This window comes from Salvelinus fontinalis, chromosome 2 (assembly GCF_029448725.1).
Source record: "Salvelinus fontinalis isolate EN_2023a chromosome 2, ASM2944872v1, whole genome shotgun sequence".
Classification (NCBI taxonomy): Eukaryota; Metazoa; Chordata; class Actinopteri; order Salmoniformes; family Salmonidae; genus Salvelinus; species Salvelinus fontinalis.
In genome coordinates, this window is record NC_074666.1 from 59389162 (window position 1) to 59416874 (window position 27713).

Sequence of the window (27713 nt, forward strand, 5' to 3'; positions counted from 1 at the left end):
ATTGATCAAATACCCTGAAGTAAACATGCGACAATGTTCTCATTTCCTACCACTGAGTTGAAACTAGCATATTACAGATAACATCAACTTGGTGAGGGGATCACTTTACATCCTTTGGTCATTCTAGCCGATAAAGTTTATGCATGATCCACCTGCTCATTGTTACCCTCTGAAAGCATTTACATTGTTGTACATTTACATTGTTGTACATTTACATTTGCATTTACATTGCTGATGTTGTATTGAGGGTTTAGATTCGTTTAATTAAACGGCAACTACTTCTTATTTCCTATGATATATCAAAAGCTGTACAAGTCGACAAATAAAACAGTACAAGCAATTGGTGGAAGTCAGTTTTAGCTGTTATATTTTTGTAATAGACTCTTCAAAAATGGCCTTTCATTTGGGAAGGTCCTGTTTTGGCATTTAAAAAATGATAAGTCAATGATCCACGAGCGGCCTTTCAGATATCATCCGGTGTCCTATTTGAGCATTTATGAAATTGATAACACTTCGCTGGCTAATTTAATATAAATAAAAAACAAGTTTGTAGTCTATATGTAGGCTACTAGCGTACCCTATGACCACTACTAGCTTTGAACATCAAAGACATGCTCATATTCCACGCACCGCACTGTCATCACCCCAAACGCGCGCATAAAATTCTCTCCAATAACTAACTACCTTGTCGATAAGAGATTTCCCACGCATTTCTCACGAGCGTCACGGCATTGCTGGCAAGCTCTCATTACCCCTGACGAGGAAAGCACAGTGAGTTCAAGGACATAAAGTGAGAGTCTCTGCCTGTCAGCAAATCAATGTGTCAAAGGTGCCGGCACTGAGGTGTCAAAGTGATGCCCGGTAGATTATTCTGGGCTACTATTAAAAGAAAACGAACCGAGAAGCCCATCATATCGTGTTTAGAATTGTATTTTGAAAAGGCTTCGTTATATTAAGCAATCCCATGCGGGAGTTCCCGTGGAGTTCAACGCGAGCCAATGAGAGGAACGTGCGTGTTTTCCGCAGCACTCAACGAGACGCGGCATGAGCTCCAGGAATAAGCTCTGCGTAAAAACGTAAAATCTTTAACCCGGCGAACGCAGATATCCTACAGGCCTAGTTTCATTGATAAAATTACGACACAATCCATGATCTGTGTGTTTTCCCGAATGCTGAAATGGGTAATGCACAGGCTACACTGCATGCTCTACAGATGTTGAGAGCAGGTGCTGTTGAAACTGGATACCATACCATTTGGATAAAAATTGTATTGACAAACATAACTGATCATGCTACGTTTGTTTTGCATCTGATAACAAGACACCTAGAGCTTAAACACATTAGATCTGGTAAAAGGTAATACAAAGAAAAACCATGTGCTTTTTTGTATTTTTTTTTGTACCATCATCTTTGAAATGCAAGAGAAATGCCATAATGTATTATTCCAGCCCAGGCGCAATTTAGATTTTGGCCACTAGATGACAGCAGTGTATGTGCAAAGTTTTAGACTGATCCAATGAAACATTGTATTTATGTAAAAGAAATTGTAGCAAGATGTGCCTAATTGGTTTATAAATACATTTTCAAGTTCATAACTGTGCACTCTCCTCAAACAATAGCATGGTATTCTTTCACTGTAATAACTACTGCAAATTGGACAGTGCAGTTAAAGATTAACCAGAATTTAAGGTTATATCAGATATGTCTATGTCCTGGGAAATGTTCTTGTTACTTACAACCTCATGCTAATCGCATTAGCCTACGTTATCTCAACCGTCCCGAGGTAATACCTGTGCACTGAATTCTCCCCTGCTCTTCCTGGTGGTCGTTCCCTTTGCATTCCAAAAGACACACATGACCTCTGTGCACAATTACTTGGCCATGACATACCCATTTGCATTGTTGATTATTATGGTTCATTAATAGCCCCTTGGAATTAGCACTATGTTCCAGTTAAGAGCAAGCTACCTATAACCTATGTATTTTTTATTTATTTCACCTTTATTTAACCAGGTAGACCTACATACCATGTAAAATGTGGAGTGTTGTTGTGTAAGCCTACTCATAGAGAACACAATGACATACAACTCCTGAGATCTCTCTCACTGTCTTTTTTTTAACATACCATAAAACCTTTTTGGGCAAGTGGGCAGTATTTTGACATCCGGATGAAAAGTGTGCCCAAAGTAAACTGCCTGTTAATCAGGCCCAGAAGCTAGGATATGCATAGAATTGGTAGATATGGATAGCTTCTTATGGCTAGACAACATCCGCTGAAAAGGCAGAGCGCGAAATTCAAAAATATTCTTTTGAAATATTTAACTTTCATACATTCACAAGTGCAATACATCAAATTAAAGCTTAACTTCTTGTTAATCTACCCATCGTGTCCGATTTCAAAAAGCCTTTACAGCGAAAGCACACCATATGATTATGTTAGGTCAGAGCCTAGTCACAAAAAAACATACAGACATTTTCCAGCCAAAGAGAGGAGTCACAAAAAGCAGAAATAGAGATAAAATGAATCACTAACCTTTGATGATCTTCATCAGATGGCACTCACAGGACTTCATTTTACACAATACATTTATGTTTTGTTCGATGAAGTTCATATTTATATCCCAAAAATCTCAGTTTACATTGGCGCGTTATGTTCAGTAATGTTGTGCCTCGAAAACATCCGGCGAATTTTCAGAGAGCCAGATCAATTTACAGAAATACTCATCATAAACTTTGATAAAATATACAAGTGTTATGCACAGAATTAAAGATATACTTCTCCTTATTGCAACCGCTGTGTCAGATTTCAAAAAAGCTTTACGAAAAAAGCACACCATGCAATAATCTGAGTACGGCGCTCAGACACAAAAACAAGCCATACATGATTTACCTTTGATGATCTTCATCAGAATGCACTCCCAGGAATCCCAGTTCCACAATAAATGTTTGTTTTGTTCGATAAAGTCTATAATTTTTGTCCAAATACCTCCTTTTTGTTAGCGCGTTTAGTTCACAAATCCAAACTCACGAGGCGTGGGCAAGTCCAGGCGAAAGTTCAGACGAAAAGTCCAAAAAGTTATATAACAGTTCGTAGAAACATGTCAAACGATGTATAGAATCAATCTTTAGGATGTTTTTATCATAAATCTTCAATAATGGAGACTTCCTTTGTCTTCAGCAATGCAATGGAACGCAGGTCGCTCTCATGGCAACACGTGTGACCAGCTCATGGCATTCTGCCAGACATCTGGTTGAAACAGCTCTAATTCTCTCCCCCTACACAGTAGAAGCCTCAAACAAGGTTATAAAGACTGTTGACATCTAGTGGAAGCCTTAGGGAGTGCAATATACAGATATCCCACTTCCTGGTTGGATTTTTCTCAGGTTTTTGCCTGCCATATGAGTTCTGTTATACTCACAGACATCATTCAAACAGTTTTAGAAACTTCAGAGTGTTTTCTATCCAAATCTACTAATAATATGTATATTTTAGCTTTTGGGCCTGAGTAGCAGGAAGTTTACTCTGGGCACGCTTTTCATCCGAACATGAAAATGCTGCCGCTTATCCCAAACAGGATAGAAAACACTCTAAAGTTTCTAAAACTGCTAACATAATGTCTGTGAGTATAACATAACTGATATAGCAGGTGAAACCCCAAGGACAAACCATCCACAAATAAAAAAATTCAGCCTACTACTGTTTCCAATGGCTGTCATGTCTATTATGAGGCGGAATCCTCCCAGATTGCAGTTCCTAGGGCTTCCACTAGATGTCAACAGTCTTTAGAAAGAGTTTCAGGCTTGATAGAATTTGTCTTTTCTAAGTGGCTCCCATTTTGGCTGTAGTGTTTTCATGCGCGTGGATGAGAGCGCGTTCTTTGTTGTTTATCTCTGGTAAAGACAATAACAATTCTCCGTCTTAAATTTGCTCGTTTATTTACGTATTAGGGTACCTGAGGTATAATTATAAACGTTGTTTGACTTGTTTGGAGAAGTTTATTGGTAACGTTTGGGATTCATTTTGAATGCATTTTGAAGGAGGGAAACCGGTGGATTATTGAATGAAGCGTGCCAGCTAAACTGAGTTGTTGTGGTTATAAAGAAGGTCTTTATCAAACAAAAGGACCATTTGTGATGTATCTGGGGCCTTTTGGAGGTAAGGCTTTTATTATATTGCTATTTCTAACTTTCGTGGCGCACCTGCCTGGTTGAAAAATGTTTTTCATGCTTTTGTATGCGGGGGGCTGTCCTCAGATAATTGCATGGTGTGCTTTCACTGTAAAGCTTTTTTGAAATCTGACACCGCGGCTGGATTAACAAGAAGTTAAGCATGATTTTGATATATGACATGTCAGGACCCGGTGTGAGAAAGTCACTAATAATCAGCAGAACCCAGAAGATGAGGCAGACACAGCAGTACTAGAGACGGTGGTTTAATCAAAGGAAAGATCTTCCGGCAAAAATATAAATCCACAACGTCCAAAACAAAAGCCAAGAGACAAAACATAGATATCTTCCAAAATACAAAGAAAATCCACAAAGTGGTAAGAACAGCAAGGGAAAAAACAAACCTCAAAAGACTAATCCAAAATAAACAAGAACAATACCAGAGAACCTCTAGAAACTCCAACAAGAGAAAAAGTTAACAGCAGGGCTGGGGCTGGGTGCTAACGTACAAACACTGAGCAAAGAACTGAGGAACACACAGGGTTTAAATACTAACAAGGGAAGGACATACAGGTGCAAACAATAAGAGAGCAAGGAAAAAACAAAAGGTACAAAAAAGGTGCAATGGGGACATCTAGTGATAAAAACCAGAACAGTCCTGGCCAAAACCTGACAGAATCCCCCTCCTAGGAACGGCTCCTGACGTTCCTACCAGCCTTCTCAGGGTGGAGGGCCCTGAACTGACGAATGAGGTCAGGGTCCAGTATGTCCTTGGCAGGAACCCAGGAGCGCTCCTCGGGACCGTAGCCTTCCCAGTCCACCAGATACTGCCAGGACCGCTGCACCCGGCGGGAATCCAGTATCCGGTGGACGGTATAAGCCGACTGGCCTCCGATGACACGAGGCGGAGGGGGAGGTCTGCCGGGATAAGGGGAGAAAAAACAACAGGTTTTAACCTGTCTAGGATCAGCGTGGCGCTAGCGGCACACCCCCCCCCCCCCCCCACTGAAAAACCAGTGCCGCGAAATTCAAAAAAAATATTTTTTTAAAATATTTAACTTTCACACATTAAAGTCCAATACAGCTAATAAAAGACACAGATCTTGTGAATCCAGTCAACATTTCCGATTTTTAAAATGTTTTACAGGGAAGACACAATATGTAAAGATGTACATCTATTACCTAAAAACACATTAGCATAATCCACCATCTTTTATTTGTCCACCAACACCAGTAGCCATCACCAATTCGGCTAAACTAAGATATTTATAGCCCCTAACCAACAAAAAAACTCATTAGATGACAGTCTGATAACATATTTATGGTATGGGATAGGTTTTGTTAGAAAAAAGTGCATATTTCAGGTAGATGGCATAGTTTACAATTGCACCCACCATCACAAATGGACTAGAATAATTACAATGAGCAACGTGTTTACCTAACTACTAATCATCAAACATTTCGTAAAAATACACAGCATACACGAATCGAAAGACACAGATCCTGTGAATACAGACAATATTTCAGATTTTCTAAGTGTCTTACAGCGAAAACACAATAAATCGTTATATTAGCTTAGCACATAGCAATTAGCAGCCCAGCATTGATTCTAGCCAAAGTGAGCGATAAAAGTCAACATCGCCAAAAGATATTAATTTTTTCACTAACCTTCTCAGAATTCTTCCGATGACACTCCTGTAACATCACATTACAACATGCATATACAGTTTGATCGAAAATGTTTATATTTAGCCACCAAAATCATGGTTAGACAATGTGAAATGTAGACAAGCTGGTAAAGAAAATGTCCTTGCGCCACTTAGACAGTGATCTACTCTTATACATAAATACTCATAAACGTGACTAAAAAATATAGGGTGGACAGGGATTGATAGACAATTTAATTCTTAATACAATTGCGTTATTACATTTTTTAATTTATCCTTACTTTTCAATACAGTTTGCGCCAAGCGAAGCTACGTCAAAAAACATGGCGTCCTAAGCCACTAAAATGTTTCGACAGAAACACGATTTATCATAATAAAAATGTCCTACCTTGAGCTGTTCTTCCATCAGTATCTTGGGCAAAGGATCCTTTCTTGGGAGAAATCGTCTTTTGGTGGAAAGCTGTCCTCTTGCCATGTGGAAATGTCAACTGCGTTCGGGATGAACTGAAAAGCGTGCCCAACTTTTCACATCGTTGCAAAAATAAATGTCCCAAAATCGCACTAAACGGATATAAATTGCTATAAAACGCTTTAAATTAACTACCTTATGATGTTTTTAACTCCTATAACGAGTGAAAAGATGACCGGAGAAATATAACAGGCTAAACTAACGCTTGGAACAGGTGCGCGCCGGTGTCCCCTAGGCTCATGACGCAGCTCCCAAAGAATGACTAGCTTCAGGGTTTTTTCATTTGTAGGGCCTGTGAACGCGCAATCGACCCCGTTGGAATCGTCATCACGTAAAGGCATCCAGGGGAAGACGTAAGAAGTGTCCGTATAGTCATAGCAACGACAGTGCCCTTTTAACTGACGTCAGAAGAGTGGCCAACATTTCTCAAATCTGACTCCATGTCAGGGAAATTGCTGTAGAATGGGCTCTGTTCCACTTAGAGACAAAATTTCAACTCCTATAGAAACTATAGACTGTTTTCTATCCAATAATAATAATAATATGCATATTGTACGATCAAGGATTTTGTGGGAAGCCGTTTAAAAAATTAGCCAAATTAGCATAAATAGTCTAAACAGCGCCCCCATCCCCAACAGGTTAATAAAGAAATGTGAAATGTTGGATTGATCTTAAGGGATCTGGGTAAGTGCAGGCGAAAAGTAACGGGATTGACTCTCCTGGCAATCTTAAAGGGACCGATGAATCTCTGGGACAGCTTGCGAGACTCCACCCGTAGCGGTTAAGTTTTTTGTCGAGAGCCATGAGAAGATTTGCCCTGGCAGCACACTGGACAGGCCTTGACGAAAGTGGCAACGTCTTCTTTTATGGTGGGCCACCAGAACTTACGCTGAATGAACTCCAAGGTGCGACCTACGCCCGGGTGACAGGTGAGGCGAGAGGAGTGCCCCCACAGAAGGACTTGGGATCTTGCTGCCTTAGGAACAAACAACCGATTGGCAGGACCTCCCTTAGGACCCGGTTCGATGGCTTGAGCTTGTCTCACGGTATCCTCAACTTGCCACGAGATTGGAGCCACGATCTTAGCGGCAGGAAGAACAGTCATGTCAGTATCTTCTCGAATGGCAGGAGAGTAGACTCGTGACAAGGCGTCCGGTTTGAGATTCTTCGACCCGGGTCTATAGGTGAGGATAAACTGGAATCGGCTGAAGAAAAGAGACCATCGAGCTTCTCTGGAGTTCAACCGCTTCGCCTGCTGGATATACTCCAGATTTTTGTGGTCCGTAAGCACTTGAAATGGTTGAGAAGCCCCCTCGAGCCAGTGTCTCCATTCCTTCAATGCCATCTTAACCGCTAGGAGTTCACTATCCCCCACATCGTAATTCCTCTCGGCCGGTGAGAGAAGAAGGCGCAAGGATGAAGCCTCTTGTCTTCACCCCTCTGAGACAGGACAGCTCCAACACCAACCTCTGATGCGTCTACCTCCACCACAAAAGGTTCATCCGCCGTCGGTATTGTCAGGATGGGAGCAGAGAGGATGCGCTGCTTGAGTCCTTGGAAGGCCGTCTCAGCTTCTCTTCCCCACAGAAACCTTGTGTTGCCACCCTTGGTTACAGCTGAGAGAGGGGCTGCCACTGAGCTGAAGTTCTTGATGAACTTGCGGTAAAAGTTAGTGAAGCCCAGGAAACGCTGAACTTCCTTAACGGACTTGGGGGTGGGCCAATCCGCTACCGCCCCTACCTTCTTGGGGTCCATCTGGACTCGACCGGGTTCCACTACAAATCCCAGGAATTGTACTCGAGAGGAATGGAATTCACACTTTTCCGGCTTAACGTACAAATGGCTGTCTAGGAGGCGTTTGAGCACTTGTCTGACATGCTTAGTGTGTTCTTGAAGGGAGCTCGAAAAGATGAGGATGTCATCCAAGTAAACAAACATGAAAATGTTAAGCATATCCCTAAACACATCGTTTATGAGCGCTTGGAACACAGCCGGGGCGTTGGTCAGGCCGAAGGGCATCACCAAGTATTCGTAGTGACCAGTAGGCGTTGTGAAAGCGATCTTCCACTCGTCACCGGGTTTTATCCGCACAAGATGGTATGCGTTCCGTAGGTCAAGCTTAGTGAAGACCACTGCTTCCTGGAGCAGCTCAAAGGCTGTGGCCATAAGGGGTAGCGGGTAGCGGTTACGGACGGTTATGGCATTAAGTCCCTGGTAGTCGATGCAAGGAAGTAATCCACCGTCTTTTTTGGCCACAAAGAAAAACCCTGCTCCCGCCGGCAAGGTGGATGGACGCATGAGGCCTGCTGCCAGAGCGTCCTTGATGTAGGTATCCATAGCAGCTCGTTCGGGAGGAGATAGGGAAAAGATCCGACCCCTGGGGGGGCAGGTGCCCGGAAACAGGTCGATGGGGCAATCGCAAGGTCTATGGGGTGGTAGTTTGGTGGCCCTCTGTTTGCTAAATACCGGTTTGAGGTCATGGTAACACTCGGGAACTCGGGACAGGTCGATGGATTCTAGAAACTCGGGAGGGGAACTCGGGGAACTTGGAAAGATACAAGTGGCTTGGCACGTAGGACCCCACTGCTTGATAGTGCCCACCGACCAGTCGATGTGAGGGTTATGGCTGTGAAGCCAGGGGTATCCAAGGACGAGAGGGAACTCGGAACACGAGGTCAGATGAAAGTTCATCACTTCCTGGTGTTGGGAAACTGAAAGTCGCAAGGGGGTAGTGACACGAGTGACAAGTCCAGATCCCAAAGGGCTTCCATCCAACGTAGTAACCCTTATGGGGTCACTTAGAGGTTCAGAGGGAACGCCATTCTCCTTCGCCCAGACACCATCCATGAAGTTACCTGCGGCTCCAGAGTCTACCAAGGCTTGAAGGGGAAGCTCGTGGTTGTCCCAGGAAAGGGTAACTGGAATAAGCAGGCGGGAGTTGGATGGATGGGAGGAGGTAATGTTTCCCGTTACAGTCCTCCCAGTCCTGCACGGGGGAGTGTGTTTTCCCTGGAGCCCGGGACACGTGGAGAGGAAATGGCCTGGTTTGCCGCAATATAGACAGCATCGCTCCCTTATCCGGTGGTCTCTCTCAGCCTGGGAGATGCGTCCAACCTGCATGGGTTCCGGTGGAGTCAGCGAGGATAAAGGTGGAGACTCGGAGCTGGGACCGATAGGAATTAGGGTGAGAGATCTACGGTTGAGCTCTCTCTCTCTCAGACGCTGGTCTATGCGTGAAGCCAACTTGATCAGGGACTCGAGGTTGTCCGGTGGTTCCCGAGTGGCCAGTTCATCTTGGATGGTGTCGGAAAGACCCTTCAAAAAGCACACTGTGAGCGCCTCGTCGTTCCAGCCACTCGCTGCTGCCACCGTGCGGAACTGGATGGCATAGTCCGTCACGCTGCGCCGACCTTGGCTGAGAATCAGGAGCTGTTTGGCTGAGTCAGGGCCGCTGGTGGGATCTTGAAACACTCGCTTGAATTCTTCAGCAAAGGTAGAGTAGCTGGCACAGCAGGGACTTTGGGCATCCCACACAGCAGTAGCCCAGGCTAGGGCTTTTTCCGACAGCAGGGTGATGATATATGCTATCTTGGACCGGTCGGTGGGAAACGACGAGGGTTGCAGCTCGAAGGAGAGAGAACATTGGGTGAAAAAACCCTTACAAACACTCGGATCACCTGAGAACCGTTGGGGAGGCGGCAGACGAGGTTCAGCCAGGGGGTTAACTGCCACGGGTACTTGAATCTGATGAACTGGAGCAGAAGCGGTTGCAGGGGAAAGTTGATCAGAAATCTGTTTTATGGAAGTCATCATCTCCGACAGAAGTTGAGAATGTCCAGCCAGTAAGGCCTCTTGCTGAACCAGAGCAGCTTCGTGACGTTGGACAGTCCCCTCGTGGTGGGACAGTATGGGAAAAAAGTCCTGGGTACTGGCTGCCTCTGGGTTCATTTTAATGGCTCAGTGTTTGTGTCAGGACCCGGTGTGAGAAAGTCACTAATAATCAGCAGAACCCAGAAGATGAGGCAGACACAGCAGTACTAGAGACGGTGGTTTTATCAAAGGAAAGATCTTCCGGCAAAAATATAAATCCACAACGTCCAAAACAAAAGCCAAGAGACAAAAAATAGATATCTTCCAAAATACAAAGAAAATCCACAAAGTGGTAAGAACAGCAAGGGAAAAAACAAACCTCAAAAGACTAATCCAAAATAAACAAGAACAATACCAGAGAACCTCTAGAAACTCCAACAAGAGAAAAAGTTAACAGCAGGGCTGGGGCTGGGTGCTAACGTACAAACACTGAGCAAAGAACTGAGGAACACACAGGGTTTAAATACTAACAAGGAAACGACATACAGGTGCAAACAATAAGAGAGCAAGGAAAAACAAAAGGTACAAAAAAGGTGCAATAGGGACATCTAGTTATAAAAAAACAGAACAGTCCTGGCCAAAACCTGACATGACACTTGTATTTTCATGAATGTTAAATATTTCTATTTCTGCAATTTGAATTTCGCGCTCTGCAATTTCACCGGATGTTGTCGAAGTGGGTCTCTGGTGGAACGCCTGCTCCAGAAAGGTTAATATCCTGATTAAGTTTTCATACTGGTCGAGGTGCAGACAGATATACATTTATTTTAATTTCATTGCCTTTTGTTTTGATTTCATTGCTTTTCTTTATATTTGACAGCTTCATATTTCTTGGCTGCTGAAAACCTTGCTCTCCTGGGAGTGCGCCCAGCTCAAAACCATTGAGACCCTATTGTTCATATTGCTTTGTCCTGCACTGGTCTAATAAAGATTAAAGCAGCGTCAGGGTCTGCCTATCAGCAGATTGCCTATTAGTTAGACAGGTTTTGTGCGCACGGAAATGTGATTGGATGCCAATTAACAGCAGCAGGTTCTGTTTGTAGGCTAATTGATTGACAAAGAGCAACTGGTTGGAATTAAGATTAGAGTGATTGGTTGATTGATTGGCCAATACACTTGAAATCCAGTACAATAAAAAAAAAATCTATATAGAAATATATTGAACAAAAATATGAACACAACATGCAAAAATGTCAAAGATTTTACTCAGTTACAGCTCATATAAGGTAATCAGTCAATTTAAATGAATGTATTAGACCCTAATCTATGGATTTCACATGAATGGGCCGGTGCACAGCAATGGGGGGGTCTGGGAGGGCATAGGCCCACATACTGGGGAGCCAGTCAGCCAGTCAAAATGATTTTTTTCTCCACAAAAGGGCTTTATTACACCCAGAAATACTAATCAGTTTCTTCAGCTGGCCGGGTGGCTGGTCTCAGACGATCCCGCAGATGAAGAACCAGGATGTGGAGGTCCTGGGAATACTGCCAAATTCTCTAAAACAACGTTGGAGGACGCTGATTGTAGAGAAATTAACATTCAACTTTCTGGCAACAACTCTGGTGGACATTCCTGCAGTCAGCATGCCAATTGCACTCTCCCTAAAAAATGTAGACATCTGTGGCATTGTGTGGTGTGACAAAACTGCACATTTTAGGGTGGCCTTTTATTATCCCCATCACAAGGTGCACCTGTGTGATAATAATGCTGTTTAATACGTGTATTTGGGGAGTTTCTTCCATTCTTCTCTGCAGATCCTCTCCAACTCTGTCAGGTTGGATGTGGAGCATTGCTGCAAAGCTATTTTCAGGTTTCTCCAGAGATGTTTGATTGGGTTCAATTCCGGACTCTGGCTGGGCCACTGAAGGACATTCATCGACTTCTCCCGAAGCCACTCCTGCATTGTCTTGGCTGTGTGCTTAGGGTAGTTGTCCTGTTGGAAGGTGAACTTTCACCCAAGTCTGAGGTCCTGAGCACTCTTGAGCAGGCTTTCATCAAGGATCTCTCTGTACCTTGCTCTATTCATCTTTGCCTTGATCCTGACTAGTCTCCCAGTCCCTGCCTCTGAAAAACACCCCCACAGCATGCTGCCACCACCATGCTTCACCGTAGGGATGGTGCCAGGTTTCCTCCAGACGTGACGCTTGACATTCAGGCCAAAGAGTTCAATCTTGGTTTCATCAGACCAGAGAATCTTGTTTCTCATGGTCTGAGAGTCTTTAGATGGCTTTTGGCAAACTCCTCCAAGCTTTTGGCAAACTCCAAGAGTCTGTATGTAAGCATTTCACTGTAAGGTCTACACCTGTTGTATTCGGCGCACGTGACAAATAAACGTTGATTTGATTTGAAGTATGCCTTTTACTGATGAGTGGCTTCCGTCTGGCCACTCTACCATTAAAAGGCCAGGTGGAGTGCTGCAAAGATGGTTGTCCTTCTGGGAAGTTCTCCCATCTCTACAGAGGAACTTTAGGGCTCTTTCAGAGTGACCATCAGGTTCTTGGTCACCTCCCTGACCAAGGCCCTTCGCCCCAGATCACTGTGTTCTTGGGGACCTTCAATTCTGCAGAAATATTTTGGTACCGTTCCCCAGATGTGTGCCCTGACACAATCCTTTCTCTGAGCTCTACGGACACTTCCTTCGACCTCATGGCTTGGTTTTTGCTCTGACATGCACTGTCAACTGTGGGACCTTATATAGACAGGTGTGTGCCTTTCCAAATCATGTCCAATCAATTGAATTTAACACAGGTGGACTCCAATCAATTGAATTTACCACAGGTGGACTCCAATCAAGTTGTAGAAACATCTCAAGGATGATCAATGGAAACAGGATGCATCTGAGCTTAACTTCGAGTATCAGAATACTTCTGTAAATGAGGTACAGAATTGACAGAATTTTCTCATGGCTTCTGGAAGGAAATGCTGTAGGAATGCTCAACCGGTGTCGTTCATACATACGGTTCTCCCCATGAAGCAATGAGTCGGAGTCAGATGCCGAGCCTTCCCTGGTTTCTCCTCCACCCGTTACGGAGTCTGAGACACCGAAGCCTCCCACCATTAGCTCTGATAAATTGAAAACCCTAGTCATTGGAGACTCCATTACCCGCAGCATTAGACTTTAAAAAATCATCCAGCGATCATACACTGTTTACCAGGGGGCAGGGCTACCGACGTTAATGCTAATCTGAAGATGGTGCTGGCTAAGTCTAAAACTGGCGAGTGTAGAGTGTATAGAGATGTTGTTATCCACGTCGGCACCAACGATGTTAGGATGAACCAGTCAGAGGTCACCAAGCACAACATAGCTTGTAAATCAGCTAGAAAGATATGTGTGCATCGAGTAATTGTCTCTGGCCCACTCCCAGTTAGGGGGAGTGATGAGCTCTACAGCAAAGTCTCACAACTGAATCGCTGGTTGAAAACTGATTTCTGCCCCTCGGGGGAGATAGAATTGGCACTCTTTCTGGGACTCACCCACAAACAGGACCAAGCCTGGCCTGCTGAGGAGTGACGTACTCCATCCTAGCTGGAGGGGGGCTCTCATCTATGAACATAGACACAGCTCTAACTCCTCTAGCTCCACAATGAGATAGGGTGCAGGCCAGGCAGCAGGCTGTTAGCCAGCCTGCCAGCTTAGAGGAGTCTGCCACTAGCACAGTCAGTGTAAGTCAGCTCAGCTTTCCCCATTGAGACCGTGTTTGTGCCTCGATCTAGGTTGGGCAAAACTGAACATGGCGGTGGTCGCCTTAGCAATCTCACTGGAAAAAAGACCTCCTCCATTCCTGTCATTATTGAAAGAGATTGTGATATTGCACATCTCAAAATAGGGCTACTTAATGTTAGATCCCTCACTTCCAAGGCAGTTATAGTCAATGACCTAATCACTGATCATAATCTTAATGTGACTGGCCTGACTGAAACATGGCTTAAAACCTCTAACGCCTCCCTAACCCGGATCCGGGATCCCCCCCATCACAAAAGCTGACTAGCATAGCCTAGCCTAAAGTTACAGGGATATCATAAAATAAAATGTTCATGAAATCACAAGTCCAATACACCAAATGAAAGATACAGATCTTGTGATTCAAGCCATCATCTCTGATTTTTAAAATGTTTTACAGGGAAGACACAATATGTAAATCTATTAGCTAACCACCTTAGCAAAAGACAACAATTTTCTTACTCCACCATTTTCTTACTGCATCAGTAGCTATCACAAATTCGACCAAATACAGATATAAATAGCCACTAACCAAGAAACAAACCTCATCAGATGACAGTCTGATAACATATTTATTGTATAGCATAGGTTTTGTTAGAAAAATTTGCATATTTCAGGTAGAAATCATAGTTTACAATTGCAGCCCCCATTACAACTATCACTAAAATGACTAGAATAACTACAGAGACCATCGTGTATTAGCTAATTACTCATCATAAAACATTTCTTAAAAATACACAGCGTACAGCAGATGAAAGACACAGATCATGTGAATATAGCCAATATGTCAGATTTTCTAAGTGTTTTACAGCGAAAACACAATATAGCGTTATCTTAGTAAATGTTAGCAACGCATACACCTTTGCGGGATGCTTGGGGGATATGGTCACTAGTGTAACCAGGAGGAGAGGCCTCATTCAACACAGCAAATTCATCAGGCTTAATTCTTGCCACTAGGGGAGTGCTATTTCGACATAGCACAAATGTGTATCCAATGTAAACGGCCTCGCACTCAATTCTTGCTCGTACAATATGCATATTATTCTTACTTTTGGATAGAAAACACTCTCTAGTTTCTAAAACCGTTGGAATTATGTCTGTAAGTGAAACAGAACTCGACTTAGAGCACTTTTCCTATGTCTGTGTGAGAATGGGAAATTTTATCATCTGCTTTGAGACCTGTCTTTAACTTTGCCTGTCTTCTATTGGTTGAGATGCACTGCATACGCCTTCCCCTGGCTGTTAGCGAATAGGGAGAGTTGAAATGACGTCTCTACGTAGTTCCCAAAGTTTATAAATTGATTGGAACCGAGGTGTCCGACCTTTTGGGACTTCGCGCTGACGCAAAGAGGGTCTTGGCATGTCTTTTTAGAACGTCTGGTTTTAGCTCCTAGATGTATCCGGCTCTGTTTTTATTCACTATAGGCTTTAAAGACATCATAATCTTGTTATTTTGAACCGAATTATACCAGTTTAGGTCAGTATATTGCGATTTTCAGGTATTTATTTCCATGGCGCTGTAGAAACGTGGGTGTCTCTCTCTCGAATGCCATTCTGTACTGCTAATTGCAACGTTGAGGGAAACATTCTCCAACCCAGCAACGATTCTTTTGGCCAACGGACACCTTCCCCAAGATTCTGATGGGAGTTCGGCTAATAGTAAGTACTATTTATGCTGATAAAACGTTGTTCTGTTGAAAAAGAAAAATGTATTAGACGCCATTATTTTCCGTGTAGCGTTGCGCTATCGCACCCTGTATTGCGCAGTAAGGTTAATTTTAAAAATGTAATTCAGCGATTGCATTAAGAACTAATTTGTCTTTCAATTGCTGTCCAACCTGTATTTTTTTAGTCAAGTTTATGAATAGTTTTCGATAAGATTAGGTGCCTTTCCAAAATGGCGCCGGACAGATTGCTTGATTTTTTGCCCACTAAACACGTTGTGTAACCACGAATTGTGCGGCTAAATATGCACATTTTCGAACAAACTATATGCATTGTGTAATATGATCTTACAGGACTGTCATCTGAAGAATTCTGAGAAGGTTAGTGAAAAAATTAACAGCGTTTGGTGGTTTATAACGTTATTGCTATTTTTATACCAAATTTCAATTTACCAAAACAAAAGTGACTGCATTTACGTCTTTTGAGCTTCCAGTCATGAAATCTATGCAGCCTACTCAATCACTTTTATAGGTGCTGTTTACAGGCCTCCTGGACCGTATACAGCGTTCCTCACTGAGTTCCCTGAATTCCTATTGGACCTTGTATTCATGGCAAATAATATTCACATTTTTGGTTACTTAAATATTAAAAAGGAAAAGTCCACAAACCCACTCCAAAAGGCTTTCATCATCGGCTCAATGGGTTTTGTCCAACATGTCTCCGAAACTACTCACTGCCACAGTCATTCTCTGGACCTAGTTTTGTCCCGTGGAATAAATATTGTGGATCTTAATATTTTTCCTCATAATCCTGGACTATCGGACCACCATGTTATTATGCTTCAATTCGCAACAAACAAAAAACATTTGTCATAAGAAACTAGCTCCCTGGTATACAGAAAATACCCGAGCCATGAAGCAAGCTTGCAGAAAATTGGAACGGAAAGATGCTACACCAAACTGGAAGTCTTCCGATTAGGTTGGAAAGACAGTACCATGCAGTATCGAAGAGCCTTCACTGCTGCTCTATCATCCTATTTTTCCAACTTAATTGAGGAGAATAAGAACAATCCTAAATGTATTTTTGATACTGTCGCAAAGCTAACTAAAAATCAACATTCTCCAAGAGATAAATTGAATCAGCAGTCATGAACTACTTTGACAAAAAGATCATGATCATTACAAAGCAAAATACGGACTCCTCTTTAAATCTGCATATTTCTTCAAAGCTCAGTTGTCCTGAGTCTGCACAACACTGCCAGGACCTAGGATCAATGGAGACACTCACGTTTTTTAATACTATATCTCCTTACACATTGATGAAATAGTCATGGCCTCTAAACCTTCAAGCTGCATACTGGACCCTATTCCAACTATACTGAAAGAGCTGTGCTTGGCCCTCCTATGTTAAACATAATAAACGGAACGGCTCCCTATCTACCAGATGTTAACCAAACTCACTAAAAGTGGCAGTAATAAAGCCTCTCTTGAAAAAGCCGAACCTTGACCCAGAAAATAAAAAATTATCTGCCTAAATCAAATCTCCCATTCCTCTCAAAAAAAAATGAAAAAGCTATTGCGCAGCAACTCACTGCCTTCCTGAAGACAAACAATGTATATGAAATGCTTCAGTCTGGTTTTAGACCCCATCATAGCACTGAGACTGCACTTGTGAAGGTGGTAAATTACCTTTTAATGGCGTCAGATCGAGGCTCTGCATCTGTCCTCGTGCTGCTAGACCTTAGTGCTGCTTTTGATACCATCGATAACCACTTCTTTTGGAGAGATTGGAAACCCAAATTGGTCTACAAGGACAAGTTCTGGCCTGGTTTCGATCTTATCTATCGGAAAGATATCAGTTTGTCTCTGTGGATGGTTTGTCCTCTGACAAATCAACTGTACATTTCGGTGTTCCTCAAGGTTCCATATTAGGACCACTATTGTTTTCACTATATATTTTATCTCTTGGTGATGTCATTCGAAAACTTAATTTTAACTTTCACTGCTATGCGGACAGCTGTACATTTCGATGAAACATGGTGAAACCCCAAAATTGCCCTCCCTGGAAGCCTGTGTTTCAGCCATAAGGAAGTGGATGGCGGCAAATGTTTTACTTTTAAACTCGGACATAACAGAGGTGCTAGTTCTAGGTCCCAAGAAACAAAGAGACCTTCTGTTGATGGTTGCACAGTCGTCTCAAATAAAACTGTGAAGGACCTCGGCATTACTCAGTCTTGAGATGTTCGTCAAAAGAGAGATCAGTCCTGTTTCAAGGACAGGTTTCTTCCATCTTCGTAACATTGCAAAAATCAGAAACTTTCTCTCCAAAAATGATCCCTGTATCCCTGCTTTTGTCCATTCTAGATTAATCTGTCCATAATCAGCGTGGCGCTAGCGGCACACCCCCCCCCCCCCCCCCCCCACTGAAAAACCAGTGCCGCGAAATTCAAAAAAAATATTTTTTTAAAATATTTAACTTTCACACATTAAAGTCCAATACAGCTAATGAAAGACACAGATCTTGTGAATCCAGTCAACTTATCCGATTTTTAAAATGTTTTACAGGGAAGACACAATATGTAAAGATGTACATCTATTACCTAAAAACACATTAGCATAATCCACCATCTTTTATTTGTCCACCAACACCAGTAGCCATCACCAATTTGGCTAAACTAAGACATTTATAGCCCCTAACCAACAAAAAAACTCATTAGATGACAGTCTGATAACATATTTATGGTATGGGATAGGTTTTGTTAGAAAAAAGTGCATATTTCAGGTAGATGGCATAGGTTACAATTGCACCCACCGTCACAAATGGAATAGAAAAACTACTTAGAGCAACGTGTTTACCTACTTACTAATCATCAAACATTTCGTAAAAATACACAGCATACACGAATCGAAAGACACAGATCCTGTGAACACAGACAATATTTCAGATTTTCTAAGTGTCTTACAGCGAAAACACAATAAATCGTTATATTAGCGTAGCACATAGCACATAGCAGCCCAGCATTGATTCTAGCCAAAGTGAGCGATAAAAGTCAACATCGCCAAAAGATATTAATTTTTTCACTAACCTTCTCAGAATTCTTCCGATGACACTCCTGTAACATCATATTACACATTCCATATAGAGTTTGATCGCAAATGTTTATATTTAGCCACCAAAATCATGGTTAGACAATGTGAAATGTAGACAAGCTGGTCAGAAAAAGTCCTTGCGCCACTTAGACAGTGATCTACTCTTATACATAAATACTCATAAACGTGACTAAAAAATATAGGGTGGACAGGGATTGATAGACAATTTAATTCTTAATACAATTGCGGAATAACATTTTTTAATTTATCCTTACTTTTCAATACAGTTTGCGCCTAGCGAAGCTACGTCATAAAACATGGCGTCCTAAGCCACTAAAATGTTTCGACAGAAACACGATTTATCATAATAAAAATGTCCTACCTTGAGCTGTTCTTCCATCAGTATCTTGGGCAAAGGATCCTTTCTTGAGAGCAATCGTCTTTTGGTGGAAAGCTGTCCTCTTGCCATGTGGAAATGCCTACTGCGTTCGGGATGAACTGAAAAGCGTGCCCAACTATTCACATCGTTGCAAAAATAAATGTCCCAAAATCGCACTAAACGGATATAAATTGCTATAAAACGCTTTAAATTAACTACCTTATGATGTTTTTAACTCCCATAACGAGTAGAAACATGACCCGAGTAATATTACCCCCTTCACTAATGCTTGGAACAGGAGCGGGCCGGTGTCCTCTAGGCGCATGACGCAGCTCCAAAAGAGTGACTAGCTACAGGGTTTTTTCATTTGTGGGGCCTGTGAACGCGCAATCGACCCCATTGGAATCGTCATCACGTAAAGGCATCCAGGGGAAGACGTAAGAAGTGTCCGTATAGTCATAGCAATATCAGTGCCGTTTTAACTGACTTCAGAACAGTGGCCAACATTTCTGAAATCTGAATCCATGTCAGGGAAATTGCTGTAGAATGGGCTCTGTTCCACTTAGAGACAAAATTTCAACTCCTATAGAAACTATAGACTGTTTTCTATCCAATAATAATAATAATATGCATATTGTACGATCAAGGATTTTGTGGGAAGCCGTTTCAAAAATTACCCAATTAGCATAAATAGTCTAAACAGCGCCCCCATCCCCAACAGGTTAAACTACTACAATGCTCTGCTTTCCGGCTACCCGGATAAAGCACTAAATAAACTTCAGTTAGTGCTAAACACGGCTGCTAGAATCTTGACTAGAACTAAAAATGTGTGGTTAAGGAAGAGTGTTTGAATACTGATGTTAACCTTTCTGGTTATAACCTTTTTCGGGAAGACAGATCTTCCAAAGGTGGGGGAGTGGCAATCTTTACCAAGGATCACCTTCAGTGCTTGGTTGTCTCCACCAAGTCTATCCCCAAACAATTTTATTCACTGGTTTTATGTATTAAACTTTCAAATAGCTCTTTGTTTACTGTTGCTGGGTGCTATCGCCCCCCCATCAGCACCGGCCTGTGCCCTACCTGCCCTAAACACTCTCCTGGCCCCTTACACCAAGTCTGATTTTGTCCTGAAAGGTGACCTAAACTGGGACATGCTTAAACCACCTGACCAAGTCCTAAAGCAATGGGACTCCCTAAATATACCAATCCCACAAGGTACGACTCCAAACACCCAGAAAAGGCTACTCTTCTTGATGTTATCCTCACAAATAATCCTGATAGGTATCAGTCTGGTGTTTTCTGTAATGACCTTAGTGATCACTGTTTTACAGCCTGGTTCGTAATGGCTGCTCAGTGAAACAACCTGTCCTGATTTGTCATAGACGCTTGCTAAAAAATTTAATGAGCAAGTCTTCCTTCATGAACTGGCCTCTGTAAAATGTTATAGAATCAGCTTGATCCCCTCTGCCGAAGACGCTTGGACCTTCTTTTTTTATGTTTTCAGTGGTATTGTTAACAAACAAGCCCCCGTAAAGAAAATGAGAATTAAAAACAGTTCTCTAACTGTAGGTCTAACCCCAAGAAGTTCTGGAGAATGGTTAAAGACCTGGAGAATAAACCCTCCTCCTCACAGCTGCCCATGTCCCTTAAAGTTGATTATGTGGTTGTTACTGACAAGAAGCACATGGCTGAGCTCTTTAATCACCACTTCATTAAGTCAGGATTCCTATTTGACTCAGTCATGCCTCCTTGCCCGTCCAATATCTCCCTCCCCTTCTAATGCGACCTTCCCCGATGCTTCTCCCTCTTTTTCCCCCGCTACAAAGTTTCTCCCAGCAGGCAGTCACTGAGTCCGAGGTGCTAGAGGAGCTCCTGAAACTTGACCCCCAAAAAACATCTGGGTCATATGGTTTAGACCCTTTCTTCTTTAAGGTTGCTGCTCCTATCATCGCCAAGCCTATCTCCAACCTTTTTAACCTGTCTCTCCTTTCTGGGGAGGTTCCCACTGATTGGAAGACAGCCACGGTTTGTCCTTTATTTAAAGGGGAGATCAAGCTGATTCTAACTGTTATAGGCCTATTTCTATTTTGCCCTGTTTATCAAAAGCGTTGGAAAAACTTGTCAATAGTCAACTGACTGGCTTGCCCTTGATTCTATGCAATGTTGTGCTGCTATTTTTATTGACTTGGCCAAAGCTTTTGATACAATAGACAATTCCATTATTGTGGGCCGGATAAGGAGTATTGGTGTCTTTGAGTGGGCTTTGGCCTGGGTTGCTAAGTACCACTCTCAAAGAGTGCAGTGTATAAAGTCAGAAAATCTGCTGACTCAGCCACTGCCTGTCACCAAGGGAGTACCCCAAGGCTCAATCCTAGGCCCCAAGCTCTTCTCAATTTACATCAACAACATCGTTCAGGCAGTAGAATGATCTCTCATCCATTTATATGCAGATGATACAGCCTTATACTCAGCTGGCCCCTCCCCCGATTTTGTGTGAAATGTTCTACAACAAGCTTTCTCTACCCTTAACCTTGATCTGAACACCTCCAAAACAAAGGTTATGTGGTTGGTAAGATGAATGCCCCTCTCCCCACAGGTGTGATTTAGAGCTTGAGGTAGTCACCTCATACAAGTACTTGGGAGTATGGATAGACAGTACACTGTCCTTCTCTCAGCACATATCAAAGCTGCAGGCTAAAGTTAAAGCTAGACTTGGTTTCTTCTGTCATAATCGCTCCTCTTTCACCCCAGCTGCCAAACTAACCCTGATTCAGATGACCAGCCTACCCATACTAGATTATGGAGACATCATTTATAGATCAGCAGGTAAGGGTGATCTCGAGCGGCTAGATGTTCTTTACCATTCGGCCATCAGATCGCAAGACCAACTGGTTGATGCTTATTTATCTTCTCTAGGGTTTGTGGGACGCCCCACCTGGCCAACATCCAGTGAAATTGCAAAGCGCCAAATTCAAAAACAGAAATACTCATTATAAAAATTCATAAAACATACAAGTGTTATACATCGACTCAAAAATTAACTTCTTGTTAATCCAAACGTTCTGTCAGATTTGAAAAAGGCTTTACGGCGAAAGCATACCATGCGATTATCTGAGAACAGCGCCCAGCAGACAAATCATTACAAACAGTTACCAGCCAAGTGGAGGAGTTACAAAAGTCAGAAATAGCAATAAAATGAATCACTTACCTTTAATGATCTTCATATGGTTACACTCACAAGACTCCCATTTACTCAATAAATGTTTGTTTTGTTCGATAAAGTCCCTCTTTATATCCAAAAACCTGTTTTGTTGGCGCGTTTTGTTCAGTAGTCCACAGGCTCAAAGGCAGTCACAACAGGCAGGCAAAAAATCCGAAAAGTATCAGTAAAGTTCGTAGAAACATGTCAAATGATGTCTATAATCAATCCTCAGGTTGTTTTTAGTAGTAATAATCAAAAAATGTTTCAACCAGACAATAGCTTTGTCAATATAAAAGGAAAACAAGAAGGCAACGACAGCACTCTCGGTCGTGCGCAGCGAACAGCTCTGGGGACTTTCCCAGACCACTCATTCAGAGTGGTCTTACTCCCTCATTTTTCAGAATACAAGCCTGAAACAATTTCTAAATACTGTTGACATCTAGTGGAAGCCATAGGAAATGCAATTTGAGTCCTAAGTCATTGGAATCTGTATAGGCAGTCAATGGAAAACTACAAACATAAAAATATCCCACTTCCTGGACGGATTTTTCTCAGTTTTTTTCCTGCCATATCAGTTCTGTTATACTCACAGACATTATTTTAGAGTGGTTTCTATCCAAATCTACCAATTATATGCATATCCTAGCTTCTGGGCCTGAGAAACAGGCAGTTTACTTTGGGCACGCTTTTCATCCGGAGATGAAAATAGTGCCCCCTACCCTAGTGAGGTTATAAAACCCTCTTAGGCCTCGTCTTTTGAGTTTGCTGCAGCTAGCGACTGGAACGAGCGGCAACAAACACTCAAACTGGACAGTTTTATCTCAATCTCTTAACCTCTACCGAGCACCTACCCCGGGTCCGGGAGCACCCCCCACCCCCCCCACACTGATTAGCATCGCTAGCATAGCATCACAATTAAATAGTAGCATCTAAATATCATTAAATCACAAGTCCAAGACACCTAATGAAAGATACAGATCCTGTGAATAAAGCCACCATTTCAGATTTTTATAATGTTTTACAGGGAAGACACAATATGTAAATCTATTAGCTAAACACGTTAGCAAAAGACACAATTTTTTTACTCCAACAGTTTTTTCCTGCGTCAGTAGCTATCACTAATTCGACTAAATAAAAATATATATAGCCACTAACCAAGAAACAACTTCATAAGATGACAGTCTGATAACATATTTATGGTATAGCATAGTTTTTTTTTGAAAAATGTGCATTTTTCAGGTATAAATCACAGTTCTACATTGCAGCTGCAATCTGAAATAGTGCCGACGCAGCCAGAACAATTACAGAGACCAACGTCATATAACTAATTACTTATCTTAAAACATTTCAGAAAAAATACACAGTGTACAGATATTGAAAGCCCAACATCTGGTGAATCCAAACAATATTTCAGATTTATTAAATGTTTTATAGCGAAAACAAAATGTAGCGCTAAATTAGCATAGCCACGCCAGCCAGAACCAGCTGGGCGCCCACGACCAGTTCACATGCACGACAGATATATGAAATAACATCGTAAATTGGGTCTTACTATTGCTGATCTTTCATCAGAATGTTGATCAAGGTGTCCTTAGTCCTGATGAGTCGTTCAATCCATTCATAATGGCAACTTTCCCTCTTCATTTAGCATAGGTACTGGTCGACTGGCATGGATCTGTCCAAAGTAAAAAAACTCACAGAACGGAACACGGCAAAACTCCCGAAAAAATTCAAATAATCTGATTAAACTATATTGAAAAAACATACATTACGATGATATGGTCACATGTATCAAACAAACTTCGAGACGGAGATAGTTTTCATCCGTAACGGCAGCAAAACAGTAGACAATCGCACCTCCAAATCGCGCGATTCAGAGAACCGGAAGTTGTCGGTCACGCCAAAGAAATAGGTCTTATTTCACGTCAGTACAAGATAAACAAAAAATTTCTCCTCTGACGTCCTCTTGACACCCAGAGGAAGACGAATGAAGTGTGTTTCGGGTCATAGGTGGCGTGACCATATATAGGCAGAGCGTTGAAGCGAGCATACACATCTTGCATTCTTCTTCTTGGTCAGGGAAAGTGCTGTCAAATGACTTCTGTTTCACTCAGAGACAAAATTGAAACGGTTTTAGAAACTATAGATTGTTTTCTATCCAATGGTATTAATTATATGCATATAGTAAGAGCAATAATTGAATAAGAGGCAGTTTAATCTGTAGAGAAAATTATGCTAATGCGAAAACAGCACCCCCTGTATTCTCAAGAAGTTTTAATTCAAAGACTCAATCATGGACACTCTTACTGACAGTTGTGGCTGCTTTGCGTGATTTATTGTTGTCTCTACCTTCTTACCCTTTATGCTGTTGTCTGTGCCCAATAATGTTTGTACCATGTTTTGTGCTGCTACCATGTTGTTTTGCTACCATGTTGTTGTCATGTTGTGTTGCTACCATGCTGTGTTGTTGTCTTAGGTCTCTCTTTATGTAGTGTTGTGTTGTCTCTCTTGCTGTGATGTGTGTTTTGTCCTATATTTATATGTTATTTTTTTTAAACCCAGCCCCCGTCCCAAAAGGAGGTCTTTTGCCTTTTGGTAGGCCGTCAATGTATATAAGAATTTGTTCTTAACTGACTTGCCTAGTTAAAAAAAGTTGAAATAATAAAATAAAAAAATAATAAAAATTCACACAGGACACCGGATAAGACAGGAGAAATACTTCAGATATAACAGACTGACCCTAGCCCCCGACACATAAACTATTGCAACATCAATACCAGAGGCTGAGACAGGAGGGGTCGGGAGACACTGTGGATATAGGATATAACCCCACCCACTTTGCCAAAGCACAGCCCCCACACCACTGGAGGGATATCTTCAAACCACCAACTTACTACCCTGAAACAAGGCTGAGTGTAGCCCACGAAGATCTCCCCCACGGCACGAACCCGAGGGGGGCGCCAACCCAGACAGGAAGATCACGTCAGTGACTCAACCCACTCGAGTGACGCACCCCTCCTAGGGACGGCATGGAAAAGCACCAGTAGGTCAATGACTCAGCCCCCGTAATAGGGTTAGAGGCAGAGAATCCCAGTGGAGAGAGGGGAACCGGCCAATCAGAGACAGCAAGGGTGGTTCGTTGCTCCAGTGCCGTTACGTTCACCTTCACAGCCCTGGGCCAGACTACACTCAATTATAAGACCTACTGAAGAGATGAGTCTTCAATAAAGACTCAAAGTTCGAGACCGAGTCTGTGTCTCTCACATGGATAGGCAGACCATTCCATAAAAATGAAGCTCTATGGGAGAAAGCCCTGCCTCCAGCTGTTTGCTCAGAAATTCTAGGGACAATAAGGAGACCTGCATCTTGTGACAGTAGTGTATGTGGAAAGATCTTTATATTGGAAAGATAGGTAGGAGCAAGCCCATGTAATGCCTTGTAGTTTAGCAGTAAAACCTTGAAATCAGCCCTAGCCTTTATTTATTTATTTATGTAACCTTTTTTTAACCAGGTAGGCCAGTTGAGAACAAGTTCTCATTTACAACTGCGACCTGGCATTAAAACTTCTTGTCAATAGGGGGGCGCTATTTTCACTTTGGAAAAAAATCGTGCCCAAATTAAACTGCCTCGTCCGCTATTCTAGATCATACAATATGCATATTATTATTACTATTGGATAGAAAACACTATCAAGTTTCTAAAACTGTTTGAATTATATCTGTGAGTAAAACAGAACTCATTTTGCAGCAAACTTCCATACAGGAAGTGAAAAATCTGAAAACGAGGCTCTGTTCCGGGGCCTGTCTATTCAACTGGCTTATATTTATCGATATGCATGCACGTCCTACGCCTTCCACTAGATGTCAACAGGCAGTGGAATGGGGTGTTTAGCTTGATCTGAGGTCGAACAAGAGCTTTTGGAGTGGCAGGTCAGGAATTTCCTTTCTCTACCTAGGCGCGCGAAGCACCTCCATATTGTCTTCTGATAAGCGTTTGGTATACACGGCTAATATCTCCGGCTCTGATTTTATTTGATACATGTGATAATAACATCGTAAAGTATGTTTTTTCAACCGAGTTTTATCAGATTATTCAACGTTTATTGGGACTTTTGGAGTTTTCCGTTCTTTGCGTAGAGAGAAGATGGGAACGTTATCAATATTGGCTAGCATTGTGGCGCGAATTCGACAGGAGAAAAGGATATTCTAAAACCAAACAACGATTTATTCTGGACCAAGGACTCCTTGTACAAGATTCTGATGGAAGCTCAGCAAAAGGAAGAACAATTTATGATGTTATTTTGTATTTCTGTGGAAAATGTTATTTCTATTCTCCGCCGTTTTGGCGGGCGCTGTCTCGCAATAACGCAAGCTGTTTGTTATGGTAAAGTTATTTTTAAAAATCTAACACGGCGGTTGCATTAAGAACCAGTGTATCTTTCATTTGCCATACAACAAGTATTTTTATGTAAAGTTTATGATGAGTTCTTTGGTCAGATTAGGTGAGTGTCCAAAATATCTCTGGGGATTCTGGTGAATCGATGCTACGTATTCACAATGTATAATCAGGATTTGTAGCTCTAAATATGCAAATTTTCGAACAAAACATAAGTGTATTCTATAACCTGATGTTATAAGACTGTCATCTGATGAAGTTGTTCAAGGTTAGTGATTAATTTTATCTCTATTCTGTCGGTTTTGTGCAAGCTATATTGGCGGGGATTAAATTGCGTTGTGTGTTTGGCTACTGTAGTGAGCAAATAGAAATATATATTGTGTTTTTGCTGTAAAACACTTAAAAAATCTGAAATGTTGGCTGGATTCACAAGATGTTTATCTTTCATTTGCTGTACACCATGTATTTTTCATAAATGTTTTATGATGAGTATTTAGGTATTTCACGTTGCTCTCTGTAATTATTCTGGCTGCTTTGGTGATATTTTTGATGGTAGCTGCAATGTAAAACTATGATTTATACCTCAAATATGCACATTTTCGAACAAAACATAAATTTATTGTATAACATGTTATAAGACTGTCATCTGATGAAGTTGTTTCTTGGTTAGTGACTAATTATATCTCTATTTGGTCGGTTTTGTGATAGCTACCTATGCGGTAGAAAAATGGTGAAAATATGAGTCTTTGGCTATTGTGGTTAGCTAATAGAAATACATATTGTGTTTTCGCTGTAAAACATTTTAAAAATCAGAAATGATGGCTGGATTCACAAGATGTTTATCTTTCATTTGCTGTATTTGACTTGTGATTTCATGAAAATTATATTATATGATATCCCTGTCCCGTTAGGCTAGGCTATGCTAGTCAGCTTTTTTGATGGGGAGGATCCCGGATCCGGGAGAGAGAAGTGGTAGAGGTTTTAAGTAACTCTAATTCTCTCTTTCTCCCTTTCTCTCTTCTCTCGGAGGACCATGCCTCAGGACTACCTGGCCTGATGACTCCTTGCTGTCCCCAGTCCACCTGGTC

At 42.0% G+C, this 27713-nt stretch overlaps 1 protein-coding gene across 2 annotated transcripts in view; it reads left to right on the plus strand.

The window, feature by feature from the left end:
- The window catches only part of LOC129822200 (carbonic anhydrase 4-like), a 43220-nt gene that overhangs the window by 993 nt on the left and 14514 nt on the right, over positions 1–27713 (plus strand). The gene's annotated exons all lie outside the window — the stretch shown is intronic.